Consider the following 15,731-nt stretch of genomic DNA (forward strand, 5'->3'; position numbering starts at 1 on the left):
CAAGCGCAGTAGGCGCCAGTAGCAAACAATGTATATGCAAAAAAGATATCATTATATTATTATTTTAAAGTATTTTTGATTTGTTAATTTCACTGTATGACTTTTTTGTGGTCACTGATTTGTAACATTGTGGATTTAGTAAAAATAATCAATACTTTTGAAAAAAATTTGAATCAAAAATCATAGCGCCGGAAAAAATTCAAACAATCTGCAGTGGAGTTGATAAAAAACACTAAATATTTTTACTACGTCCATACCAGAAAAAAAATGTGCAAAATGAATTCTATATTGAGTTATATTAAAAATATAACGAATAATGATAAAGTGTGTTATGGCTTATGTGGTTCAAAGCATCTAAGGGTAAACGTGGATGAGTAGAAAGAGGTGGAACGTCCACGAAAATCGTTGTGGTGGTTGTGTGATGATTATTTTTAGCGTGATGTGGCCGGCGTTTAAAGTTTTTTCTCGGTAATGCGTTAAATTAGAAACACTGACGGTACGGTGAAGAAAGGGTTGGCATAGAGTGGTGATGGCGGGCAGAGGACGGATTTTTTAATTTATGTATACATATAAGACCGACACTCAGCAGCTGCAATGGCGTGGCGGCGACGGCGACCGTCGAGAAAAGCGCATCATCGTGTCGATCGGGCCCACCCGCCCGTTCGCTCCCTAGCAGACTTGCTCACGCTGCACGCGGACTCCGATGGGTCCATTAATTTACTACGTTTATTATTAGAAACTGCGGGACCGGGCCGCGTGTTTTTGTTTCGGCAAAACGCCTCGTTATTTATTGTCGCCACTGACGCCGCTTGGAGATGACGCTGCCGGTCCAGCGGAGGAGATGTAATAATAATGATATAAGGAGAAGTGAGAACAATATTTAACACGGAACGAGTGGTTTAATATTATTATAAACATGTGTGCGGAAAAAAATACAGTTTTCGCAAAATGTATGAAAAATGTTTGGAATAATTTTGTGATTCGTCTACCGTGGTGAAGTTAATTTATAATACTAGGCATGTATAGATTATAGATATGATTGGTATTTTGTATTGGCTGTCCAAAACTAATCGACATTAGCGATTTTCGTTTTATGATATTTTATCTTGTATGTTGATTCGCGCGGAAAACCAAACTTACTGTTTAGGTGCGCTCATCATTCAGAACAGTATGCATAAATGGTTTTTGTCAGTATTGAATTGTTTTTCAACTTTGAAGCTTAAAAACAATCATTAATTCTACGCATTCAAATAGTCAAGAAGAATATTATAATGATGAAATACGTTGAGAAAAACTTTGAACTGTCATACATATATTATATATATACTCTAAAATATACACAACTAAATGCGCATTATACATAAAAATATATAATATATAATATGTATATGCTCCAAGTCTCTGAAATAAGTATGTTATGTAAATTATATGTGTCTACAACCCAAATACGTTTTTTGGTTTTCATATAATATCATATACAGCATATTATTACATTCCAAAAACAAATTATGTAGATTAAAAAGTTTGTTTTCATAAGATTAAAATATTATTTTACCGTCAAGCATAATATTCATCGTGACATTTTATATCAATCTTTTTAAATTGTTCAATTTTTTTTTAATTTAAGAAAGGAATTGAAACTACTGCATATCTTTACATAAGTTATTGGTTGTTATTTTATATTTACATCATTAGTAATTATGTTCGTTTCAGTTCACATGAACAGTTGAACTGAGTTCGAAGTAAATCGAGCGATAATTTTGTTTATATACATATTACATACCACCATAGATTTCTACGTATTAAATGTTATTGCATTATTTCTAGACCATTAAAATTGTATTCAAAAACTTAATTTATGATTTTTGTAAAACAATAACAATGCCCCAACTATAACAATTTGTTTATTTTTAAATGTCTTTTTCAATTAAAATATTTTATAATTAATTTAGTTTTAATCTGTAAATTTCATTTAGATACTGTTCAATTGTATTGTTTAGTGGTTCAATATTATAACATTATTTTAAAATGTGCTTAGGTGCCTAGCTATATAGTCTATACAAAAATACAGATATTTTTCAAATATATAACGTAACAGTAGAGTAAATTTGCAAATCAGTGACAGTCGGTCTCGCTTTATATAAAAAACTGGAATATTTTTTTCAGAAATAAAATTAATAAAACTGCGATATAACCTATATGGCTAATGGCTATATACATATATATAGCTAGGAACAATCATACATTTTGTTTTCTTAATTCTATTTTTCGTTGCTGTTTAGTTTTATTATTGATTTACGAATTTATATTTAAAGTAATTATTGTGTAAAAAATTGAATCCATATTTTCCCTCCAAGTGTAATTTACAAATAAATTTATATTTTTAAAATTCCTATTTTATACCGAACATTGGCAATCTTGAACTTATGAATTCTTATTGTTTCAGTAAGTATGTTGTATATTTAATAGAAATCATAGACTATTTTTTATAAGTTTTTTAATATTGATTCATTTTCTTATCAGCAATCGACATAATAATAATTTACGTTTATAAATAATATTACATTAAACTAGGCCATTTAGGGGATAAATAATGATTAAAAGATATTACTCTTATATTATAGTAATAACTAATAAATAATAGTGCAATTGTGTATTTTTAATCTATTATATAATTAGTTGTAACTTTGTAAGTTGTAACCATTGTTTAGATAAGTCATTAAGTCTGTCCACATTTAACTATGAACTAAATAAATATATATTTAGAAAACTATTACGAACGCTTATACATACTACATGCATGTATGATTTATGCATGAGCGCTTAGATGATCGAAAATTTCAACCACTGTATATAGATATCCAATAGAAAAAGTAATTGTATTAATTAATCGTTAACCGTTATTATTTAAAGTTAATATATACATTATACAAGCAGATTTCAAATTGTTCGCCTCATTTTTAGATATGAATAAAATTGATGCATTTTGAACAATCGACTTGCAGTAGCTTGAGAAATTTCAGAAACTCAACTGCACACAGTGCAAACGTATGCGATACGTTTATTTGAATGCACATATTGAGAAATATTTATTGTTTATATGTATACATTAATAAATTATCTAATATATGTAATTGGTTTATACAATCATACCATTGTTTTGTTAATATATTGTAATATGTATGTATATATTTTATTTGTATATCCAATATCCATCCACTATATACACACGATACACGAATAACCGTATTATACTCCATTAGTTTTGTGTATTTTATTATTTTTATTCATAGTTGTATAATATTATAACAAACGCAAAGTTGCATTTCATCGAATGCAAGATGCAACGAAAGTTGAATATGATATGAATGATATGATATGCAGATAGCTAATATAGTTGCAACTCGGTATATTATGTAAAATGTGTGACTGCGCAGGCGTCTCGCTTTTATAATTGCACAGGGCTCCTTAATTCATAGCACTGCAAGCACTGATGAGTGTTAGTTTGTCTATCGGAAATATCTTTATCGGAGCAAATGACTTAAGTAACGTTTTTAAAGTTTACAATCAATACCATGATGCATTTGTATAGCCTCTGTGGGCGACAAAACGGAATTACGTAAGAAAAAATAAGTGCCACTCCATCGGATACATCATACTACATAGACATAAATACGGTTAATAATCTGGGGTGGGGCTAGATATTTCAATTAACATATAGTGTAGAAAGTTTAAGTTAGGTATATTAGATATTTTATTTTACAGGAGATCTGAGGTTCCAAAGCTCCTCATATACGCCTATGTGCTGACTACTGAGTGCAGTAACAAATAGAAACAAATTACGAATTCATCACTGGATGTATCTAAATCAAAATTCTAATGAATAGTTTCTGAGTTATTAATTTACCAAAATCTTATTTTGATATTGCAAAGTTAATTTAAACAATCAAACACAATATTTTACAATGCATATTGACATTACGCATGCCAATATGTCATTGCATTGCACACCAATTATGCCTTATCATATTATACACACTTAGACACTCATGAACAGTGCTACGCAAGACGCGCGAGCTGTGCGATCGCATAAACTGATAATTGATAAACCATGACGATTAGACGATGGCAATTTTCCTTAACACTAATATCGACAGATTTATCACGGTTACTCGTTCGCGAGTATACTACATGGAAATAGATTTTTTGTTTATTTAACTACCGTGATCGATTAGCTAGCAAGAGTTTATACATGTACCACACAGTCCATTTAGACAAATAATAATTGTAAACTATGATGGTTGTCGGTCGACCACGGTGGCCGGGTGATCACTAATCTTTGACCTTGTGGTAATCTTCAGCGATCTACACGTTATATATACCGCATTTGCGATCCGGCCGGTAACCATGATATTTTCCAATGGCCCGTTAATTGTCTATTATGTATTCATATACCGTATCCGCGTCGCCATCCACGAGTGTATATAATGGACGTTATAATATTATATTATGCTGACATGTAATGTAATGCAACGATATTCTGGTGAAATGAGTCATGTGTATTTGTTTATTTGCGAGCTCCATTATTTCCGAAACTCGACTCCATTTGTGACATTGATAGTTGTTGCCATTTTTTTTATAGGATTAACACTGGACGTCGTATCAAAATATAAGAATCACTTTAATCAACTACTTAGGTATAATAGGTATATCATATTCATATCCATATTCTATTGGTCTCTTGTAGAAATAAACGCTATTCGATACAGACTATACTAATTTTTGTTTATACTTTATTGTAAACGTAATAACAATTTTTAAAATCTTGCTTATAGTGATATACTTACATTTTATATAATTTATAATTATTATGTAGTTCTTTATGTGTATGACATCATCTCCGACTTCTTTTTGATTAGAAAGTGAATCTAGGGTTTTCTGGTACCTAGCCAAAATAGCAAATGTGTGTGAAATTTTATTTTGTAGTTAAAAATTCATAAAAAATTTTAATATTCATACCTACAATTTGAAAATTTAATACAAGGTTTCATAAAAGTTAAGATAACTAGAATCAAAAAAGAAAGTTGAGCTTAAATTCAAAAATATTTTGAAGAGTGCCTAACATTTTATAATGTAGACGACAAGTAAGTAGTCAAGTGTATTATACAAGGGTGTAATAGGAAGTTATGGAAAATTAAATACCTTTCGCTTTCATTAATTTTTTTAATAAATTTTAATATATATTTTATGGACTCTATCGCTACACGTATTATATGAAATGTTTTATTACTATATGAATGAAAAGTAAAAATCTGGCTTAAATTTTTTTGAAAATTTCAAAATAACCAATTTGTAAATCTATTTTTTAGAAAACTTTTGGCTGTATAAAATCATTTACCTAAGCCAAGTGGTTTATACTTTTTATGATTTTTTTAAAAATATCTAGGTATATATTTTTAAGTAAACCTCTTTCATTAGAAATGTGAACTTAAAAAAAGATTAGATTCTATTTAAAAAAAAATCTATTACCTAGCAATCAAAAAAGCAGCCTTCAAAATATAGTGAAAAGACAAAGGAGCCATGGAATGAAAAATTTTGAATACCTCTGACATATAACTCATATTTAAAAACTTAAAACCTTGAATATTTATTTTTATTTTATGAAATAATACATTTTAACTTCAACAAATGTTTCGGTGTTACGCAAACGCTATATTTGAACTCCCTATTGTAACACAGCATACTATCCTGCCTTCAACGGTAAGTTAGTATTGACTTAAAATTTGTTAGTTGTCTTTAAATCGTTTTTCATATCTATATGCAATGATTTATCGTCAAATTTAATACATCCATAACAATAACCTACTCAATGACGAGGTATACCTACATGCACTGGGACACCACGTATATTCTATATATCAAAGCGTTATATACTTTCCTGCTTTAGTGTAATTTACTGTTAGTTAATCTTTATATTGTAAGAATCCTAACAAAATGTTACAAAATTTCTTATATGCTGTAAACATAAAACAATAATACATTATGAACAATATTTAATATTTATTATACATAGGTACGTAGAAATGAGAGAATATAATATAATTTACATTTACCGCACAATAAGTCAATAATACATACACAATAACATACATACGTCACACATATTATAATAATAGAGTATGATTAGAGTACTCATTCTCTTGCAGAATGGTATATTGTGCAAGTGATGAATATTAACTTATTCTTTTGTTTTTTTTTTTATTTAATACAAAAGGCGGGGCAAAAAGATTTTTTAAATATCTATTAAAAATTGAATAAATAGAAACTACTTCTTAGAATTTATTGTAATATTTTGATCATTTTTCAAACTATTACATTTGATATAAAAACGATTTATTTTGATTTTGTTGTAGTTTTTGTCGTAAGATATGTAGTCACACGCTCACAACTGAGTGTCAATAACATTAGGTATAACTCATAGAGAATATTGTAACAGTATAGTATGGATATATGCGAAAATTCACATTGAAAATAAATCATCTTAAAAAAATTAAATTAACCAACTATAAATTATTATGAAATTTAGTACCTATAATTAATTCTTAATATATATTCATATTTACTCGTAATTTGTATGCTTATATAGTTACATATATATACTATGTAACATGTATTATATAGTGAAAATACGTTAGGTACATGCCAATTCAATTTATGATCAAATCATTTAAATACTTATACATTGTATACACCTTGTCCAATATTTTAAATATATGCGCATACGCATCATTATTTATACCGTTTGCTGTATTTATCTTCGAGTTGAATTTTAAGCTTGCACAGTTGCACTTAACAATAATACGTGTTTTAAAAATGCAAAAAATAAAATAGAATAAAAATTACATGATGTTATGTACAAATTTAATATATATAATTATAATGTATAACGACATACCTATACTGTATACATATACGTCTGTAAATTATATGGCTCATACATAATACGCGTTAACAGTGTTTAGACGCCATTAGCTAGACGACACAGATTGTCTGCTATAATGTAAAAAAAAGACTTGAAGTCCATAAATTTCTGAGGGATTAACAGGTGCAGGAATGGGATTACGAAAATAAATAATCTTCAGCCTCACCGAACAGCCGCGGAACAACAATATAAGTTATTGTTGCATTATTAAATTTTCTATCTTTCATTTAGAGCACGCTTCCTATATTTACATTTCATATCACACGCTGTATGTATAAAGTTCGATCGTATATCATATAAATAATATGATGGAAAACACACACATAAGAGAGAATATTACGTGCGTGTTACTGCGTCACGACTCTCACATAAATAGAATATCTATACCAACATAAAAATAATAAAAATATAATGTCAAGGGCGCACGACACCGAAATCGAAACAATGGGAGTTAATCGAGTTGCTCGGGAGTGTTATTGCAGACGATGATTCATATAAACGGCTGAACAGAAAATCGCCAGGAAAATGCATTGAAATTTGCAAGGGCCCCTTCTCATGACGTCTTTACGTTGCAGTACACAATATAATTACTCAATAATCAATACTTATCACATAATATGGGTAATAATATTTTGTTTAATTTACATAATATCTTTTGTATTATTGCAAATTACATATTTCTTTTAAATAAGCAACAATTTTTTTTCTTTTAATAAGTAACAAATTGTAAAATATTTGTTTGTGATGTAAGAATTATAGGTACGTTTCTGAAGAAAAAACTTAGTCATTTATATTTGGTTAAATTGTCTCGATTGTAGTTACAATCATACAATAAATATGCTTGTAATGGAGAAATATTATATTCAATGAAAAGATAATTAGACTAATTAATTTTGTAAATAAACCATAGAAAATTGAAATGATATGATAGAATTAATAGCAAAATTAGCTTTATATTTAAATAATAATATCATAATTGCATAGTTAATAATAACGATAATAATTACATTTTAAATAACGTTTTCATAGGCTGTGTAGTGAACGCAAGAAAAATCGAATTTAGAAAACAAAGCTAATTCATAAACTATCAAAAACCTATAAGACGTTATGAAAAGATATTACATAGACATTAGACGCATGTGATGGATGATGGTTAGGTTAATCTGACCGCCATAGAAAATCGTATAGTGATTTGTATTTGATTGTTTATCGGCGTATATTATAATCTAACCACATAATTGGATTCGTCGTTCATCAGCCTCATCAGGCTCATAGACCTAATAAATAACTTTTAAAAAATTAATTATTCCTCCACTCTATTTATTTAAGTAACAAACAGCCGTTAGATGATAAACAAGAGACCTCTTAAAAATTATATTTTAATATTATATGAATATATTGTTAATGGAAAATGTGTTTACTTTACTCAAGCGCTGTACGGCCATATTGTCGTTAATGTCTAACGATGTATATTGTATACAATATACATTATGTTACGTACATGCCAAGATAAAAACAACTACTTTACAATATTATGTTTTAATTAGGTACGTATAATATATAGGTATTGGGAAGGTACGTCATAACATTACATTATAATTGTTATATTATATTATAATACCAGCAATCCATAAATCGTATATTATAATGTTACTCGGTTAAATTTATGTATTCCATTTTAGGATTATCGAAACGGGCCGCTAGTCGCGACCACCCCACCGCGCCGGTGTAAACGAATGGTAGAAAATAGTGCTATTATTACTTACAACGACTTACCTACCTTATAATATTATTATAGAGTAACTAAGTCAATATACAATGTACAATGTAGGTATACTTTAATTGATAATACGATGGTATATACCCGAATAAAAAAATAATATTATTTCGATGGGTCTTCCGATTTGAGGAGGTTCAGTCGTATGTTTAGTATAATTTTTCCGGCGATGTATAACATGGCCAATAGGCAATAGCATATACCTCTGCCAACGAGTTGTATATAGAGGTATCCTATATAACGTAGGTGTGCACACGTAATATTCCAGTTTGGTATTATATAGACCTATATACATTAAACGACGGCGGCGTGAACTGCAGTGTACGAGCGTCGTACATGATGATAAAAAAAAAAAATAACAATAATAATATTATTATAATGTGGTAGGTCTATTGCCGCTATGTAGTCGGATTTCCAATAATAATAATAATAATTGTTATCCCGTCTCGCGCGTTTGGCGGACGATGTAATTTTCGTCGAGTCGCCCGCGTCAAAGCGCCGTAGTCTTGTACTTTGGTGTACGGTATACTTATTATACGTCGTCGTATAATAACATCAACACGATTCAGTCGTATAATGTTATTTCGGTATTAATTTCCTCATCCGAAAGCCATCACGCCGAATGCGATCCACGCGAGGGGGCCGCCACGCAGACGTCGTGGTATGTTATTACGTGAGCGACGGCGGCGGCGAATCACCGACGTCGCCCTGAAGCCCCTCGTCACGGCGAAGAAGACCTTTCGATGCGTTACTACGTCAATAATAACTACCCCGCGTTTTGGATAAACAATTGATAAACACGAAATATACCGTACGCGGCTAATATTATAGCATCTATAATCAATGGTATTAAGAAGTATACCATAGAATTAATAGGTATAAAACACTGTGTTGTGAGTACATTATAGTTTTTCGTATTCTCCTAAGAGTATAAAAATGGTCATAGGGTTTGCTCCTCAGATTTCAGAGCAACACATCGCCCCCATATTCGACGAAACTACACACCATTTTATCTGAATTTCATTTAAATGATTTTTTATTTTTATTTTGGGAATGTCTACTGAAATATTTTATCAAAACCATTCTCGTGGCAGTCGTCATTGTTATCTGTTGTTATCGTTATATCGTTATTACCTATATTATTATTACATACATATTATAACTCTGACAAGTCTGACACCACCACCACCGCTTTCCATCGTACGTCATTATTATTGTTATAACTTATAATGTATTATTATTATTGTTATTATTGTTGTTGTTGTAGCAGTACTATATAAATATATAATAGTATAATACATTTGTCGGACAGTCGGCGAGGTCTTCTCTGCACCGGAGTAACAATAATAATTACCGTCCCGCCGCCGCCATCGCCGATCGTAATAATTATCCCACGCCGCCGCGCGCACCACACCACGCTCAGCACAAGAACTCCAAGACTGAAGACCGCTTCTCTCTCTCTCTCTCTCTCATCTACGGCGACGTCGCTCACGTTATTGTTTCACCGCGCGGCCGCCCATCCGTCGCCTGTTGCGCAACCCGCGACGATCTAGCGACACCGTGGTGGTGCGCCTCCACCACGTGACGATACACTTTCACCCGTTCACTGCGCGGTGGCCCCGCAGTGCGATTTTCTCGTTCGCTGAACACACACACACACACACACACACCACTATTGTGCTTACGCGTATTTCGATTTTTATTAACCATTGTTACTCTAAAAGTTGCAACGTCCATTTCTCCGCCGTCTCAACATCGACAGACACGTATGATATTAATCACTGTATTTAGTCATCGTGTACTCTCGTCTCTTATCATCATAATCTGCGGTTATTTTATCATCATAATTTTTTTTTAATCCACTTGCGGTCGTCTCCGACTTATAGGATGCGGAAGAGGAGAGGACCGGCCTCTTGTTTGGAATACGAAAAATAATAGGTCATCATCGGTGGCGTATTATACAAGTGTGGCGTTTGACGGATATGACAGGGGGGCTCTGTAGTACACCATGGTGCGTGTTATATTTGAATAATTATTTTATTTTATTTTCTATACATTTAATATGTGAATATCTTTTTTGCCACGAATGGCCGATGATGTCGATGGTTCATTTTTTTTATAACCTCAACTTATTTATAAATAATAATATAGATATTTTATTGGTGACTACCTTAAAAAAATTCTAGATACTCACCACTACCAGGTCATTACACCGGTTTTCGGATCTCCAGCTGCAGTCGCAGTTATTATACTGTACATTGCAATAATATGTATATAATTTATATTCCTATTTATACATTATTACATTAAAATTTATATTATTCAACTACGCACGGATGGTTCGAGAACTCGAGTTCAATAAAACATTATTTTGCGTCTGACATATTATTTGGAAAATCAGAAAAATACAGGAGTTACAATATTTTACTTTATATTCCAAATCAAATCACACGAGATCGTATTATTAAAATAAGTGAATATAACAGAACGTAATATTCCAAGACATTAAACGAAATATTGATCATCTAATGGACGTTCATATTGCTTCTACCGCCGAATTGTGTCGTACACACCGAAATACACCGCACAATCGGGTTGATAAACAAAACTCAAAACTATAAATAATAGTAAATGAAGTATAAATAAGATATGGACAAACCGTGATGCACTTTTGCGGATTATTCCGAATTTATCTTACCAGTTGTAATATATTACTTATAATAAATACTATAGTACCTATAATAAATGTGCCAGAGAGGTCAACTACGTAAAATTGTATTTTCATCAGTAAGGCGTGCCGCGGCGTGATAAACAAATACAATTTGAATATGAATGTTAGAAATCTGTTCCGTGTCCAAAGGTACATAATAAGTTTTTGAAGAAAAAATAAACGATGCACGAAACGCATTCGAAAAAACTATGTGTAATTTAATTACACAGAGAACGGGTCTGTTTAAAAATAATCATCACCGTTTAAGCCGCACGTATTTATTTTTAAGTATTTTTTTAGTAGATTTGTACAATCGATGAAGTGTTAATAGATTTTCCAGACGTCCGACGGGACGTATATACGACTAATAAAAACCTTCCTCCTAGTCGCGGTTGTTTATTCTCGGAATAGGATATCGCTGGCTAATGGAAGAAATTTGCAACGCCAAAAATACAACATACGTCTTTTATCGGATTGCCTTATTTATTATTGAGTAGCTTTTTTACACGCTGAAAATAAGTGGCTTTATGAGTTTGTATATGTTTCACTGCAGCAGTACATCTGTACATGCGTGTTCATATATCTTGGCTATTTTGTTATTTATTTAGTTTTATTTATCCCCATATGAGCCCACACGTTCCATTAATGGATGTCCGTGAACGATAAGAGCTCATTTTTTTCCGTGGTCCAACCAACTGTAGTCATCGTGACTTAATTAACATTTTATAAACCGGATGGAAATAAATCAATTGATAAAATGCATAATAAACGGATTTTTATTACGTTAGGTATAATCTTATTACTCGTTATGTATACATACATCGGATATATATTATATACATCTAGCCATACGGGCTATGGCCCATACAGGAGACGGACATTTTTTATTGATGTGTCTAACTCAACACTTTTTTGGGGGCGTAGATATTTTTTATTTAGTTTTAAGTGTAAATACTGATTTGGATTTTAACGGTCATCACGAAATAGCAGAATTACAATACATATATTATATATACATTTTATTCCATCACGCTCGTCATTTTGTAAATAATAATTTAATGATGTTTTTATTAGAATATTATTACTAAACTTATCTTATGTTAAAATGTGCATTAGGTAGGCAGTGTTAATACCGGAGATGTGTGGGGGCTTCATTTTATCACATTAATTAATAATTTGTATGTCATTATTTTACGAATTTCAGATAAAATGTAACGTAATAATAATTTATAAGTTTCATAGATTGCAACTAATAACTAATAATTAATTTTAGACCACGCAATTGGATAATCCATAAATTTTATAGATTTTAAATTTTAACGATTTTTAAATCATAACCCAATAAATAACATAATGTATTATGATAAATAATGTATTTTATTGATCGCCTATTCGGTTTAAAATCTAGAAATTATTGAAATTATTTATATAAAAGAAAAGTGAAAATTTTTCAAAAATTGGGTGGGAGGATTAATATTGTCCACCTACGAATAGCATTATTAGAGCATTTAAGACCAAAAAATCAAACCAACTCGGTTAAGTACCACTCTAAGATTAAAATAAAACATAATTTCATCGGTAATTAAATAATAATATTGGGAATTCTCAGCTAAAGGTAAAAGACATAACATAATATTGATAGATCGCATAATGGAGATGGTCTAAAAATATAATAAGCCGGTAATGATTTTTTTATAAAAATTTATACACGAGTAATTTTTTTTAGTTTATTTATATAGGTAATTGTTTCAATATACCAAGTATTTTTACAATATTATGAAGTTAATTAATTAAGGTTTCCAAATAAATTTTAGCTCGATTATAAGTCTGGATAGTCCTCTTCGTGAGCTTCGACTCCTTCAAGTTCCTTCAAACATCTTGTGGTAGCCGTGGCTTTAGTTTGCGGTTTTTGGTTCTTTTCCGGATTTTGAAGTGGAGAGCACCTTCTATTGTTTTTAATTTCAAAAGAAATTTTTAAAATTGTTCATTGATCTATGTGATTAAGTATAGTATTCCAGTGTCGTGGAGTTGTGTGTTTCGTATATAATACTATGGGGCTATTCTTAGAAATTTGTTTTGTATCGTTTGTAATTTTTGTTTGGGATGCGGCTGCCCATATTGGGCATGCATGGATAATTGTTTCTACTTGAAAATAATTATATCACATATAGATTCCATAAGTCATAACAAGCCATAGGTACAACAAGATTTTTCCATTCAACATTTCAACGCTTTAAATATTTAAGATTTTGTTCAAAAATTTTTTTGGAATCGTAATGATTAGGTACGTAAGAATATTTGTTTTTAAATATTTAAGATTTTGTTCAAAAATTTTTTTGGAATCGTAATGATTAGGTACGTAAGAATATTTGTTTTTAAACATTTTTCCATTTACTGTTTAGCATATTCAAGATTTTATCGATCTTTAAAATATTGGTTAAAAATATCGACGTTTGAACTTTTAAAGCTTAACAATTTTACTTTTTACAGTTTTAATTATTTAATTATGTAGGTAATTGAAAATGTTCATCTTTACGTTAATTATTACTATGTATACTTAAACAAGGAAGTTTTAAAAATATTAAGACATATTTTTAATTATTTATACCCACAATTTCATTCACGCCATAATAAAATTGGTCTGTCGCATGTTATAGCCTTATCCTTAAATATATAATATGCGCCGTTTCCTTTTCAATGCTGCGGTGTCCGAGCGGTTAAGGAGTTGGACTTGAAATCCAATGGGTTTTACCCGCGCAGGTTCGAGTCCTGCCCGCAGCGGTATTTTTTTGCAGTTTTTCCTACTATACGCTTTTCATTGTTTCCCGGTATTACAAGGTGCGAGCCGCGAGGCCATGAAATATGTACAGTACGCACCTGCTCGTGCAGAACTAAAAACGTATTTACCCGCAGTTCCGAAGCAGTAACGATTTGAAAATATAACAGGTATAATAATAATAGTAATAATATATTAAGGTATTATTATCCATACAAAACACCAAAATCCAAAATTAAAATAAGGCGCAGCCCAAAAACGAACGTTATCGATTATCCATACGCACATATAATATAATATACTCGGAAACGAGTAATATAAATTTAATGGAATATAAACTCATCCGGCTTCTATTACAGGTTATACCGGTGACCGGTCGTCATCCAGCACTATACACATAAAATATTATGAAAAATCATTTAGGTATATAATACGTACGACACACACTCGCGCGCACGCTATTCATCTATAATACGGTATATTGTATTATTGCCCACGAACGACGGTGTGTGCATGTGTGTCGTCTCCTCTAATGGGTCCATTTGCATGTTTTATCTATAGTGGATTACGTGCCTTCCCGTCCTTTCGCGTCCATTCAAGAAACCGTTCCCATGGAGGAGCCAATAATATCATCTACTCTCTCTCACACACACACACTCACTCTCTCTCTCTCTCTCTCTCCAACTACCTGTCTCTATATGTCGTACACAGAGGTACGCCACACATACAATATTATTATTATTATTATTATTATTGTTATTACTATTATATATTATTATATTATTATATACGACAACCGGCCGATAATTCATTCACGTTTTCCTTCTTCTCTTCCGCCGCAGCGCTAGAGAGTTGAACAACCGACCGCAATTCACTCCGCCGTCGCCACTGCCTGTGCCGTCGTCGCAGGCATCTCTCTTTATATATTTTATATATTGTGTATATGTTTTGTGTGCATTATAACGGTTACCGCCACAGTCACACCACTGCCGTATAATATTATATGATTATAATAATTATCATTACGCGAATACGTCTTATACTGCACATTATCGTGCATATATATACATATTGTAATATGTAAATATAATATGACACGAGTGTCTCTTCTATTATTATTATTTATTAAAGTACCATAATGTATGAAGGTAATAACAATATTGTTACTAAAGTTGTGCATGTGCGCCAGACACGAGATAACATGGACTTTATTGGCCGTAGTTGTTGTCGTTGTTATTGTTGTTGTTGTTGTTAGTATTTCGACTACCGGACTGCCGCGTGACAATGCGAGACCACGTCGAAAATCATGTTACGGGTGACCCCGCAACCCATGGTCACGAATCGGGCGATGCACTAAATATAGCGACACATGAGCAGTTATCGAGACCAAGAAATAAAATATTTTTAAATAATATAAAGTGTAGTCTTAGACAAATATGTGTTATGTCTTATGTGTCTGCATTGTTCGGGTTCTAAATTATTTGAA

At 31.3% G+C, this 15,731-nt stretch overlaps 1 non-coding gene across 1 annotated transcript; it reads left to right on the plus strand.

Annotated features, from left to right (window-relative positions):
* Positions 1–14,168: 14,168 nt before the first annotated feature.
* Positions 14,169–14,250, plus strand: TRNAS-UGA (transfer RNA serine (anticodon UGA)). The gene has a single exon. It is a non-coding gene; the product is annotated as a tRNA-Ser (tRNA).
* The last annotated feature ends 1,481 nt before the right edge of the window (positions 14,251–15,731 follow it).

Source organism: Diuraphis noxia, unplaced genomic scaffold (genome assembly GCF_037042655.1).
Source record: "Diuraphis noxia isolate RWA-SAM2 unplaced genomic scaffold, SU_Dnox_SAM2 contig0002, whole genome shotgun sequence".
NCBI lineage: Eukaryota > Metazoa > Arthropoda > Insecta > Hemiptera > Aphididae > Diuraphis > Diuraphis noxia.